The 13,543-nt window shown below is 36.8% G+C and overlaps 1 pseudogene; it reads right to left on the bottom strand.

Moving 5' to 3' along the window:
* LOC132185276 (tryptophan aminotransferase-related protein 3-like) overlaps window positions 1–6,204 on the bottom strand; it is a 74,796-nt pseudogene extending 68,592 nt beyond the window's left edge.
* Window positions 6,205–13,543: the final 7,339 nt, after the last annotated feature.

Genomic DNA, 13,543 nt, shown 5'->3' with positions numbered 1-13,543 from the left:
GGACAGATGCAGGGGAGGGTAATTATTTTTATAAAAATCACTGATGCAGCCCACTAAGTCACGCTGCATCAAGATGAGGAACAAGTTCATATGCACTTACATACATAATTGAATCATTTATTAAATTACCAGTTATCCCAAAAGTTTAAGCTGATATGAAGAGATAAATTTAATTACTTAACCATTACTTTAACATTTTCCCTCACGTGTGGGCTCAAACTTCCTTTTAATAGGTGACTCTCGACACGTGGAATATGTAATTTAAATGGGGGTCATTTGACAGAGTCAAGGTTCGAATTCAGGACATTTGGCTCTGATACCATATTAAATTACCAATTATCTCAAAAGCTTAAATTAATAAGAATAGATAAATTTAATCACTTAACCATTACTTTAACATCCTTAGTAACAGTTTATTATTAAGTGCTTATGAGGGTAGATAATGGGATTTCCGTAAAAACATGATCTATATATAATATTCAATAAAGTCCAAGATCTTAACTATCTCATAGGAAACCAATTCGATCTGTTAGTTTAATAGGATTAAGATTAGATGAGTAATGTTAAAAACTACATTTTTACCTTACAATTATTTCACAATGCTAATATAATAATATCAACCAATAAAACTCTATCACATTCTAACAATCTAGACAGCAAATTACTAAAAATTCAAATCTGTCATATGGGTCATTAAATTCTTACACAAATCTAGGCCGGCATGACCAGTGAGTTTAGAAATGGTAAAAATCATAACATCTTCTCAGGTGTCCGTCAGGATTGTTTGGCGAAGTTACAAACTCAATGAAATTTATAGAAGCATTACTGGTACTGTTCTCCCACAAGGATGCATCTCCTTCAAATGTGTAGTTCTTCGACTGGAAAAGCTCTGTTTGCATTTTATAAACCTGTGATATTTTGATTTCACCTTCACGATCGATCTCCATTATAAAGGAAAAATACTTTACTTATAAATATAGTAACCATATATGAATTTTTTTTTTTTTTTTTTGAGATTATTAAGAATATGTTACCATGAAATTCTTTAAATTTTGATTTTTTAATTTTTGTTTAATTCATTATAAAGAAATGTTATACGTCACACTTTTATTATATTTTGCTAATGTACGTGAAATTGTCATCCAGCCCTTATTAACAAAGTAAAATAAAAGTATAGTATATAACATTTTTTTTATTATGTCTTTACTAAAATAATAATGAGTAATGTTAAAAACCATATTTTTATCTGCATTGTTGGCGTGCTAATCTCAACCAACCCTTAAATCAATCATTGTTTATTTTAAAAAGAAAAAGACCAAGAGTTGATATTTTGTGAATAGTTGTGGAATAAAAATATAGTATATGTCATTAATCAATAATAAAACATAAACAATTTCATTAAAATAGTACGGTTAGGAACACTACAGCTTTATAAGTAACTTTCCTTGCAAATTGATAAGTTAACGTGGTGCTTACCATGTCAACCACTAAATAAATAAATTTATCTGTCAAATTTTTTTGCCCAACTGACATCACGTGGCATTCATGTGAAATGCCGTATGAATTTGTCAAAGAATTGTAGTAAAAAACTTGAAAATAATAGTTAAAAAAAAATTGTAGTTTAAGGATGTTAGAACAAGTACGAACCGGGTAATAAGGAAATAAAGCTACGACCCTTGCAGGAGTAGAGGAATTATCGAAGGAGAGTGCATTCACTGCAGCATTAAGAAGTTGGGTTGAGCCGGCGCCGAAAACGATGTACCTTCCGGCGGTGATAGCATTTCCGACGACGGAATGTAAAGTGCGGATGTGGCTCTCGAGCTCTGGAGAGATGGAAGAGTGATCACTGTATGAATACCCCATTCGATGCCAACCCGCCACAACAAGTGCACTACTTGTTGCATGTTGCATCCAGAAAGGTTCCAAGAAATATGGATCTCCACTGCAATTAATCACAATATCTCAATAATAACCAATTATCCAATTGTGATAAGTGTGTATATATTATATGGATAAGATACAGTTTCTTTCATAATTAAGTGACGTCCTCAATTCTTTTTCTAAAATAAAATAAATAAAAGGTGAGGTCCTTAATTCGTGAAGCGGAGGTCTCTAGTTTGAATTACCCTCTCCTTTCTCTTGTGTGGACATGTCAAAAAAAAAAGTGAGGACATTATCAACTAAAAAAAAGGGGAAAAGTATACTGTGTCAATTGTCACGGACCCGGGTCGTCATGGTGGTTTTTTAAAAAAAAAATAAATTTATAGGGATATTTTTGTTTTATTGAAAAAAATTTAGGGTCATTTTTGTCTATTTATGGGACAAAAAGGGATACATTAATTGCAATTTATAGTAGTTTGGGGGATGTTGATTCAATTAAAAGTTTAGGGAGGACATTGCAAATTGAGTATTAATTTGAAGGGGGTATGTGTATTTTTTAAAAATAAAAAAGTAAAAAATAAAAAGACAGAGATTGTAATGATCCAGATGAGGTTCAATTTGAGGTATGCACGCTAAAATGGGCTAGCCTAGTATGAGATAGGTTTAAGGGTCTAACTTTCCACGTTCCATCATCTTTGGAGTTTTTGATGTATTGGTCAGATACCTAACATTCGCTATCAAAATAAGCACCACATCACGAGTTTAAATCTTGGAGTAGGGGTGGCAATTCGTATTCGCGTGTCGGGTTCGGGTCGTGTCAAAGCATTAGTAGAAGACCATATAGGTTAATCCTAACCTAATCCATTTAATTAAATGAGTCAAATCCCCGAACTTTAATTTTCTAATTTTGTATTGGGTTGTGTCAAGTTTGGGTCATATCACTACAAAAAACTAAGCTTTTGGTGACGTGGCAACTGTTCATGAGTTGTTGCCATGTCACCAAATTGTGACGTGTTGATTGTCGACTCGTCAATATAAATTATACTAACGTGTCATTTTCCACATGTCACCATTTGGTGACGTATGGAAAATGCCACGTTACCATAAGATGACGTCATCTTATGGTAACGTGTGCAACAAACACGTTACCATACTGTGACGTGTCAAGTTGACACATTACAATATGGTAACGTGTTATATTGACATGTTACCATATGGTAATGTGTCATATTGACACGTTACTATTATTGTAACGTGTCATATTGACACGTAACCATATTGTGACGTGTCAACTTAACACGTCACAATATGGTATCGTGTTCATATGACACGTTACTATTATTGTAACATGTTAAATTAACAAGTTACCATTTGGTAACGTGTCAATTTAACACGTTACCAAAATTGTTAAAAATTTTAAAAAATTAAAAAATAAATTGTTTCAGAAATTTGATGATAAAAAAAATTGTTTCAGTGAGAAGTGTTTAGAGGTTGACATTCATTCTGTGGTTACTATTATCAAATTTAGTACGTGTATTAATAAGTCAAACTATAATAAGTTGTAAAAACTTGAGCCATATATATTAAGCATTAAATTGCAAGTATAATTTATTAAGCTTTATATTAAATATTAAGTATATTTAGCTTAATATTTAATATAAAGCTTAATAAATTATAATATAATCAAGCTTTGCCAAGGGAAAATTGCACTTGGGTGTTTTGAGAAGATTCCTTCAAATTTCAAAAACTTTGAGTTTCACTTCTCATGAACTTTTAATTTTACGCAATATACTTCATCTGTCAATTTGCAAATGTTAAAAGCGATAAAATGACCATTATACTCTTGACTTTTTTCATAAAATTTTACATTTACACTTATTTCAAATTAGTATTTTTTTTTTAAAAAAAAAAACTAAAGTTAGTATAAAAAAAAAATCAAAACTCACGGTTGGGTCACCATCGAAGAGTAATTTGATATTTTTAAGTGTTTCTGATAGGGTTTAACTAAAAAACTTGACGAAGTGGGCAAATTGCATTAGATAAAAAATTTGAGCGGTAAAATTGAGAGTTTTTAAAACTTGAAAATATCTTCTTAAAACGCGTTGTAGTTCAAAAGTCTTTGTAAAGTTTTTTCAAATAAAAATATAAAACAGGTTAAAAAACAAAACATAGAAATTTGAAACGTGTATGAGACGAAGTGGAACCTCGTCAAGCATGCAAATGTTTAATTAATGTCCTATTCGAAACGACCAAGACGTGGTCAAGATGACAAGCAAAGACCTGGACGATGAGAAGTGACTATGCTTTCATTAAGACAAGTTAAGTGGGCCCTAATCAATATTCTTTCTCACTCACTGATGGAGACGAGCCATTGTATCTACACACTTTTCTTCTATTTTTCTCATCTTCATAAGAAAATGATGGTGGTCCATATATTGTTTGCTTTGAAATTTCAACGAAATAGAAAACAATGGAAAAAATATTTTGAGGAATCTTGAGCCTCCTCAAGTTAGCATAATTCCAAGAACCTTAAACTTCCTCATCATTCTTTTAAAACAAATTAGCCACATTTTTATGGCATAGTAACGAAGATAATTAATAAACATTATATTTGTGAAAATTCACATTTACAATTCCAAGTCATAAATTGTAATTTAAAGGCTCGTTGCATTACCAACTAGTAATATTTACTTACTAAGTTGTAAACTTACACAGCTATTTTTTTTTTCACCTGCCGAACATATTAGAGTTGTGTTGCTTTATGGTTTAGCAGGACTTGTCTGAGTATAGAGTGAGAAAGTTTGTTAGGATGAAGAGGTCAAGCGAATAACTCGTATTATTAAGTCTGGATAATTATTCATTAATGTCCATAAAATATTGTTAGCAGCTTTAGGTATGTAGTTAATGATACATGTATAATATTCATCAATAGTTGTAGTTGTAGTAATCTCATATCATGTATTTTTGTTTTCCGCATATTTTCATTATGACGGGTGGTGACTTGTTTAATACGCAATACCACCAATCAATTACTAGCTAGTTAATTGGTCTGGGATATTGCCAATGACTTTTTAAAGATTGATCGAATTAATCAGTTTAATTTTGGAGGCGTTACGTAATTATTGTTAGAATATAATCAGAATATATTCTGATTATATTCAGATAATCACCATAATTGCTGATTTGATATATTTTCCCTGTATATACATTGATATTATTTTGTAATATTGTACATTAATTCCTTGATTGTAATTTCTATTCTGTCTGGCCTTATTCAACTATAAATAGGCCTCATTGTATACAGTTCTAAACACACAGAAATACAATATTTAGTTTATCCCTATATTCTCTAGTATTCTATAGTTTATTTCAACATGGTATCAGAGCCAAGTTTTGGCCTTGTCTAGAGAAGTAGGAAGTCAGTCCGTTCAAAGGCTTTTTTCAATCTTGTTTTGGTATAATTATTATACCAACAGGCTCAAAAAGGTCCGATCTATCCTGTGGAGTTATTAGATCAACGTTCTGAATTTCAACGCGCTCTCACGCGCCGCCTGAAGTCTCTGTGTCACTATTCACGCGCCTCACGCGCCGCCTCCGGCCACCACGCGCCGCCCCAGTCAGCCGTTTTCAAAAAATTCTGCCAGAATCCAAATCGGAGGCTGCCGATCTATTGACCTGCCGAAAGAACGCGCCACCAGGAGACCCCACGCGCCGCCACAACCTTCTGTGGAATTTTGAACCACCGCCGCACACTGTTTCCGGCCACCACGCGCCGCCCCTGTCAGCCGTTTTCATAAACGAATCACAGATTCGTGATCGGAGGCTGCCGATCTGTCGAACCAGCTGAAGCACGCGCCACCCAGAGTCGCCACGCGCCGCCACCTTGTAAGTTGTCTTGTTGAGCTCATTTTTTTTTTTTTACAATACAATCTGCCACACTAGATTATTCCTACTTTTTGAGCTCACACACCTACAGTACACCTAGCCACACTAGATCTCAGCCCTCTTGAACCAAGCCTATACTCCTTACTATACACTCAGCCACACCAGATCCTAATCCTTAAAAACAAGCTTATATCCCCTATCATACACTCGACCACACCAGATTAATTCTCGCACCAGGCTCACAGAACCTACCCTACACCCAACCACGCCGGATTATATCCCAAATAAAATAAATTTTTTTTTTTTTTAAAAAAAATGGCCATACCTCCTACCACTCTCCCAAACACCAAAGATATTACCCAACCTATCCCTACTATTCTCGATGGCTCCAATTACCCGGCTTGGTCTCAAAATATGAGTAGGTGGCTCAAAGGACATTGTCTTTGGGAGTATGTTTCTGGTGAAGAACCTAAGCCTCTTGCTGGAAAAGAGGAACCTGCTGCGGCTTTCTCAACCCGCCTCTGTACATGGAAAAGTATCCATTACAAGATTATTTCTTGGTTCTCCAACACTTGTGTGGTCTCCATCAGCATGACATTTGGCAATCTTGACAATGCCAAAGATGTATGGGATATGTTAGCTCAGCGCTACAGCACTACTGATCTTGCTCAGCGGTTTCAGATTGTGACCAAGCTCCATCACATGCGCCAGGAACCAGGTCAGAGTATTACTGATTTTTATTCACAAATGACTTGTTTTTGGAATCAATTAGCACTGTGTGAGCCAAAGTGGAGGGATAAGGTTGATGCCTCTGAGTACATCACTTTTCACGATAGCATGTGCCTAGCCGAGTTTCTTGCGGCAATTCGAGATGAGTTTGAGCATACTCGAGCTTCTCTTCTTCACCGCTCACCACTGCCATCTTTGGAGAGTGCTCTTAGTGAACTTGTTTCAGAAGAGACTCGATTCTCTACTATGAAGTTACACACCTCTGAGATGGTCATGGCCACTGCATCCCGCAATGCGCGTGCTCCTAATTCTATTCTTGTCGGGTCTTCCTCATCCAATCGGAACATCCAGTGCCACTATTGTCAGAAGTTTGGCCACAGATATAGTGAATGCAGGAAAAGACTTTCTCGTGGGAATCATCGAGCTCCTAGTCATAAGGCTGCTGCGGTCACTCATATTGATACATCAGATATGTCTTACACCGATATTGCACCCCAGCCCAGTACTCTTTCTCCTGCAGAAATCGAAGCTCTCATTCATCAGGTTTTATCTAAGTCCAATCTTAATACCGCCATGTCCACCACACCAGGTAATTCCTCTTGGTATATTGATTCTGCTTGTTGTAACCACATGACACCGAATTCTTCCATATTTTCTGCAAAATCTGTGTTACCTAGGCTTACCACCATTTACACTGCTAACGGTTCCCATCTTGCTGTTAGTCACATCGGGTCTGTTTCAACTCATCAACTATCTATGTCTGATACATACTTAGTGCCTAATCTCTTGTTAAATCTTTTATCTGTTGGTCAACTTTGTGAACTTGGCTTAGAACTGCACTTTTCTAACCGAGGTTGTGATGTGCAGGATCCACAGACGGGACAGCTAATTGGGACCGCCCGTAAGATTGGACGTCTGTTTGAGCTTTCATCACTCCATCTTCCTCCTGCTGTGTCAGCTGCCACTCCATCTCGGTCTCCCTCTACCACCCTCAATTTATGGCACTCTCATTTAGGACATGCATCTATTTCTCGTATTTGTTCTTTAGCTACAAGTGGTCAATTAGGGTTTGTTGAGTCTGAGTCATTTGATTGTGTTGCATGTCAACTTGGAAAACAAAGTGCTTTACCTTTTAATAATAGTACATCTGTTTCTTCTGCTCCTTTTGATTTGGTGCATTCTGATGTATGGGGCCCTGCGCCTATTCCCACCATGGGTGGATCTCGCTATTTTGTCATTTTTGTGGATGATTTTTCTCGATACACCTGGCTTTATCTTTTACAAAATCGGTCTGAACTTCCGAAAATTTACTCTGAATTTCAATGGATGATTCAAACCCAATTTTCTCACAACATAAAAATTGTTCATTCTGATAATGCTATGGAATATCGTGAATCTACCTTCCTTACTACCCTCAAACAAAATGGCACTCTTCCCCATCGCTCATGCCCAAATACTTCTCAACAAAATGGTCGTGCTGAACATAAACACAGGCACATCTTAGACACTGTTAGGGCTTTGCTCCTATCTGCTTCTATCCCTGAACACTTTTGGGTAGAAGCCGCTCTTACTGCTGTTTATACCATTAATAGGGTCCCATCTCCCACTACCTTAAATAGGTCCCCCTATGAACTTCTGTATGGTTCTCCTCCTGATTACCAATCTCTCCGCCTCTTTGGTTGTGTCTGTTTCGTGCTACTTCCATCCCATGAACGAACAAAATTAGAACCTCGTTCTCGTCTATATTGTTTTCTTGGGTATGGCATTGAACACAAAGGATATCGTTGTTATGATCCTATTTCCAAACGGCTCCGCATCTCGCGGCACGTCACTTTTTGGGAACATAGTCTACTTAGTGATATGGAGTCTTTTCCTACTCGTCCCTCTAGTCCTTCTCCTATCTTCACTAATGTCTCACTTGATTTGCTCCCCGACACTACTGATCTTGATGCAGGGATGACAAGCTCTCCAGACGACATTCCGACGGTCGACCCCAATGACTCTGCCCTGGATGTTGATCCATCTACTTTTGAGCCCGCTCCCTCTATCCCTCGTCGTTCTACTCGGGTAACATCTCTTCCTTCCCATCTTCATGATTATCACTGTTATTCTGCTCTTGCTACTCTCCATGAACCTCACTCCTTCCGTGAGGCCCATGCTAACTCTCTTTGACAGAATGCTATGTCTGAAGAACTTAATGCCCTTTCCAAAACCCATACTTGGGACTTAGTTGATTTACCTCCAAGCAAAACTGTGGTAGGGTGCAAGTGGGTATACAAGATTAAGACAAAATCTGATGGGTCTATTGAGTGATACAAGGCACGTCTTGTGGCAAAGGGGTTCAATCAGGAGTATGGTATTGATTATGAGGAGACTTTTGCACCCGTGGCTCGCCTTACTTCTGTTCGATCACTCCTTGCTGTGGCTTCTGTGCGTCGTTGGGATCTTTTTCAAATGGATGTGAAAAACACATTTCTCAATGGTGATCTTAGTGAAGAAGTTTATATGCAGCCTCCTCCTGGGTACGATCATCCGCCACACAAGGTTTGCCGACTTCGCCGGGCATTATACGGTCTGAAACAGGCTCCGCCGGCTTGGTTTGCCAAATTTAGTTCCACTATTGCGCATATTGGGTTTGTTTCTAGCCCCTATGACTCTGCTCTTTTTATCCGGCGATCTGATGCTGGTCTCATTCTCCTCTTACTATATGTTGATGATATGATTATTACTGGAGATGATACTGTTGGTATTCGTAACCTTCAACAGTTTTTGAGCCGACAATTTGAGATGAAGGATTTGGGTTTTCTCAGCTACTTTCTTGGATTGGAAGTGTCTTCTGATCCAAATGGTTACTATCTCTCTCAAGCCAAATATGCTTCAGATCTCCTCTCACGAGCTGGCCTTACTGATTGCAAAATTGTTGATAGCCCTCTAAAGACAAATGTCAAACTTCGTGCCACTGATGGTGAGCTACTTTCTGATGCCACTCTCTATCGACAGTTAGTTGGCAGTCTCATCTATCTTACTGTGACACGACCGGATCTTGCCTATGCAGTCCACCTTGTTAGTCAGTTTATGACAGCGCCACGCTCAGTTCATTATGTGACTGTTCTTCGCATCCTTCGCTACGTGAAGGGCACCCTGTTTCATGGTTTACATTTCTCTTCTCAATCATCATTAGACTTACATGTATATTCAGATGCTGATTGGGCAGGTGATCCCACTGATCGTCGTTCCACCACGGGTTATTGTTTCTTACTTGGTGATTCTCTCATCTATTGGCGTAGCAAGAAACAATCAGTTGTTGCACGCTCTAGCACCGAGGCTGAGTATCATGCTCTTGCCGACACCACTTCTGAGCTCCTCTGGCTTCGTTGACTCCTACATGATATGGGTGTTTCTCAGACCTCTAGTTCTCCTATCTTTTGTGACAATCGAAGTGCAATTCAAATTGCGCATAATGATGTATTTCAAGAACGTACTAAACACATTGAGATCGACTGTCATTTTGTGCGCCATCATCTTTTGCAGGGGACTCTCCGTCTCTGTCCCATTGCTTCCGCTGATCAGTTGGCCGATGTGTTCACCAAAGCACATCCACCTGGACGGTTCCGTGATCTTGTTTCCAAACTCAAGTTGGCATCTACATTACCACCTTGAGTTTGAGGGGGGATGTTAGAATATAATCAGAATATATTCTGATTATATTCTGATAATCACCATAATTGCTGATTTGATATATTTTCCCTGTATATACATTGATATTATTTTTTAATATTGTACATTAATTCCTTGATTGTAATTCCTATTCTGTCTGGCCTTATTTACCCCATTGTATACAGTTCTAAACACACATAAATACAATATTCAGTTTATCCCTATATTCTCTAGTATTCTATAGTTTATTTCAACAATTATTATATACATAGTTATATGTGGTAGGAAAAAAAAAAAAAAAAGGATATATACTTTTTGTTGCAATTTATCTGATGATGAAGAGTTAGTGGTAACATTTTAAACTATTTTCCGCTAAATAACCTAGGGTTTTTATAGAGTTGGTATTAGAGCGATAAACTCTACGAATTCTTGGAATTAACTAGGATAAGATGTCGTCTAAGCTAGAATTAAGGAAGTATGCGGACAAAAAATCACATATTTTTTTAGTAGTTATGGGATACATGTCACTTTACTAGATAGCTTTATATGAAAATAACTACAAACCAGTTTGTACCAAATTTATGTCCCTCAGTAGAGCAAGCAAGAATCCCCAATCCTACATAGTTGTTTAATGTGGTTGCCTAGTTTGTGGCAGTAATGGCAAATGCTCATTCCACGTGTACCGATTGTGATTTTTTATTTTATTTTATTTTTATTTTTATGTGATTGTGCTTATAGTTCACAGGTTATTATTAAAGTTGTTTTTTTTTTTTTTTTTTGGAGATGAACAACAAAATCGCTCATTCATTTGATAAATGTAGTCCATAATATTTGGTTTCGGCGTGTTAATGATCAGATCAATCCACAAAAGATCTAAATCACAATTCCATGTAGTGAGATAATTGTTGATCAAAATATCAGTGCATTGGTTGATCACATGTAATATTGCGGGAACACTAGTACTTTTACAAATGAAATCTATAATCTCATTAATAGGAATTAAAAGAGATAAGAAATATCCAATTTAAAATAGATTTAATGGGAATTGATTAATTATTTTAACTATAGAACCTGAGCATTTTAGTCTAAAAGAAATATATTCAAGAATTTAATTCTAAGACTATAAGAATAATCAAGAATTTGATTTGGAGACACAAGGAATAAAGAAATAGTGAAAATAAAGTGATAGTAATGAATAGTAAGGCTTATGCCGAAGTGCACTGACTCCTTTCTTCACTCGAAAAGGGGGAGACCTGTTCTCTAAGTCAGTGGCCGGCTTCGATACTGCTTTCTTTACCTTCCCCGGGCTAGGAAGTCCACTCCCAACTGTTCCGCCAGATTCTATAAACCTGGGATTTTTCATTAAACATCAATTTCCATTCATAAACCTACGATCTAAAGTTTAATTTTGCATGCGCATATAGATGAAAAATCTGTGATTGGGATTTCCCTTTATATGACAGAGATGCAAAGTGAAAAAGTTCATTTCATATAGCTGTGAAATCAGTGAATTTCTTTTTAGCCCTAACAAGCTCTTTCAAAATGAGAAAAGGTTATCTCATATAGCTGACAAATGATAGATTTGGTTGAACTATCTAGAGTCCTATTCTTCGATTGATTTACTTAATTGGCTAGTCGAGCACAAACTCTTAAGAATGGTCATGAGCGGGAGTCGAACCCACATCTCCGGGCAAAAGAAAGACCCGGCGAATTACCTCTATTCCATCGCAAGTAACGCGGTTCAGCCACTAAATCCATTCTATAAGGTCTAGTCCGCGGGCAAAATCGGATGCCAGCCGGGGGTCGAATCAGTCCTCATACAACCTCTCTTACAGATATTGAGTGAAGGGGCCCGTCTCACCACTCTCCTTCTGCTTTTCACAGAAGCCACCACAGGTGACTCGCCATGAAAAAGGCCTGCCTTTCACGGCGTGAAAGAAGTCCTGCTCTGCCCTACTTTGGCCTCTCTCTAGCAAAACACCGGCATTCAAGCCCAAGCCCAGGGAACTTTTTTTCCTTCTGGAACTGGGCTCCTCCTAAAGCGCGCAAGGGGCCACCCACCCTTTCCCCTTGCCCCTCTCACTCCTTAAAGAATGAGAGGGCCACATCTACTCAATTTGACTTTATTTCACGATGGATAGTTCATTGAGGGGTGAAATATAGAAAAGAGTCAATAAAGCTCTTGTATAATTAAATAAACAACAGAGTGCAATTACAACTTTTAGTGGAATAAGTTGTAATTAATGTAACTTAAGAGAAGTCATTAGATGGCATGTGTACTAGCTAGGCATATTGGATCTAGTTTTATTTATCCTTTAGAGCTCTCCTTAAGCAATTATTTTCCATTTGTGATAAGCCTAATTACACTTTGATTGTGTCTCTTGACTCTCTTGTGCTATGTGGCTAACACATGAATTGTAATTACAACAGAGTGCAATTACAACTTTTAGTGGAATAAGTTGTAATTAATGTAACTTAAGAGAAGTCATTAGATGGCATGTGTACTAGCTAGGCATATTGGATCTAGTTTTATTTATCCTTTAGAGCTCTCCTTAAGCAATTATTTTCCATTTGTGATAAGCCTAATTACACTTTGATTGTGTCTCTTGACTCTCTTGTTCTATGACTTGGTCTTTCAAGTTTTGGACTCTAGATGATAGTCATTGAGAAGAGGACCAGAAGACTTGTGGTGTAAAACTTTGAGAAGTGTTTTTGAAAAATAAAAAATAAAAAATAATTTTAACAATATAAAATATATAAATTTAAAATAAAATTAAAACAATTAAAAAAAAAAGGTGTTGCTCCACAATGGCGGCATCCATCGTGATGGTGATCCGGCAGCCCTGACAGTCAAGTCAAGCTACCAGATCTAACTAGTGATCACTGCACAACTCTTAGATTTGTTTGGTGGCCACTCCGTGAGAAGTGGCCCCCTAGCACGACTCCTACTTTTTTCTAAATTCTTTTTTTTTTTTTTTTTTTTTTTAAAAAAAAAAAACTATTTATTTTTGCTATCCATTTAATCCGGACCCCTGCACCTTAAAATATTATACACCAACAGCCTCCTACTTGAAAAAATATGATGTTAATTATTTCATGAGAAATGTTTTGTATTTTATTAGTTGAGAAGTATTTGGAAGTTTGTTTTGAAAAGTGTGTTCATGGTTTGGGCACAACGAAAAATCCGCTTAATTAACGCATATTTGAAGGAGTTTTTAGTGTTTGAAATATGTAAAGAGGTTTCTATTTTTCTTTTTATATCTTTTTATATTTTTAAACATGCCCTCATTTTTTGAATTTTCTAACAAGGTACACAATTTACTCTTATTATTATTTTTTTAATACTGGTTCAATGAAGGGAAAAATGAAAAATGGGGAATACAATTTACTA

The sequence above is a fragment of the Corylus avellana genome, chromosome 7 (genome assembly GCF_965113065.1).
Source record: "Corylus avellana chromosome 7, dhCorAvel1.hap1.2, whole genome shotgun sequence".
Lineage (NCBI taxonomy): Eukaryota > Viridiplantae > Streptophyta > Magnoliopsida > Fagales > Betulaceae > Corylus > Corylus avellana.
Note: the sequence above shows the minus strand (reverse complement) of the source record. Positions and strands in the feature narration are given on the sequence as shown.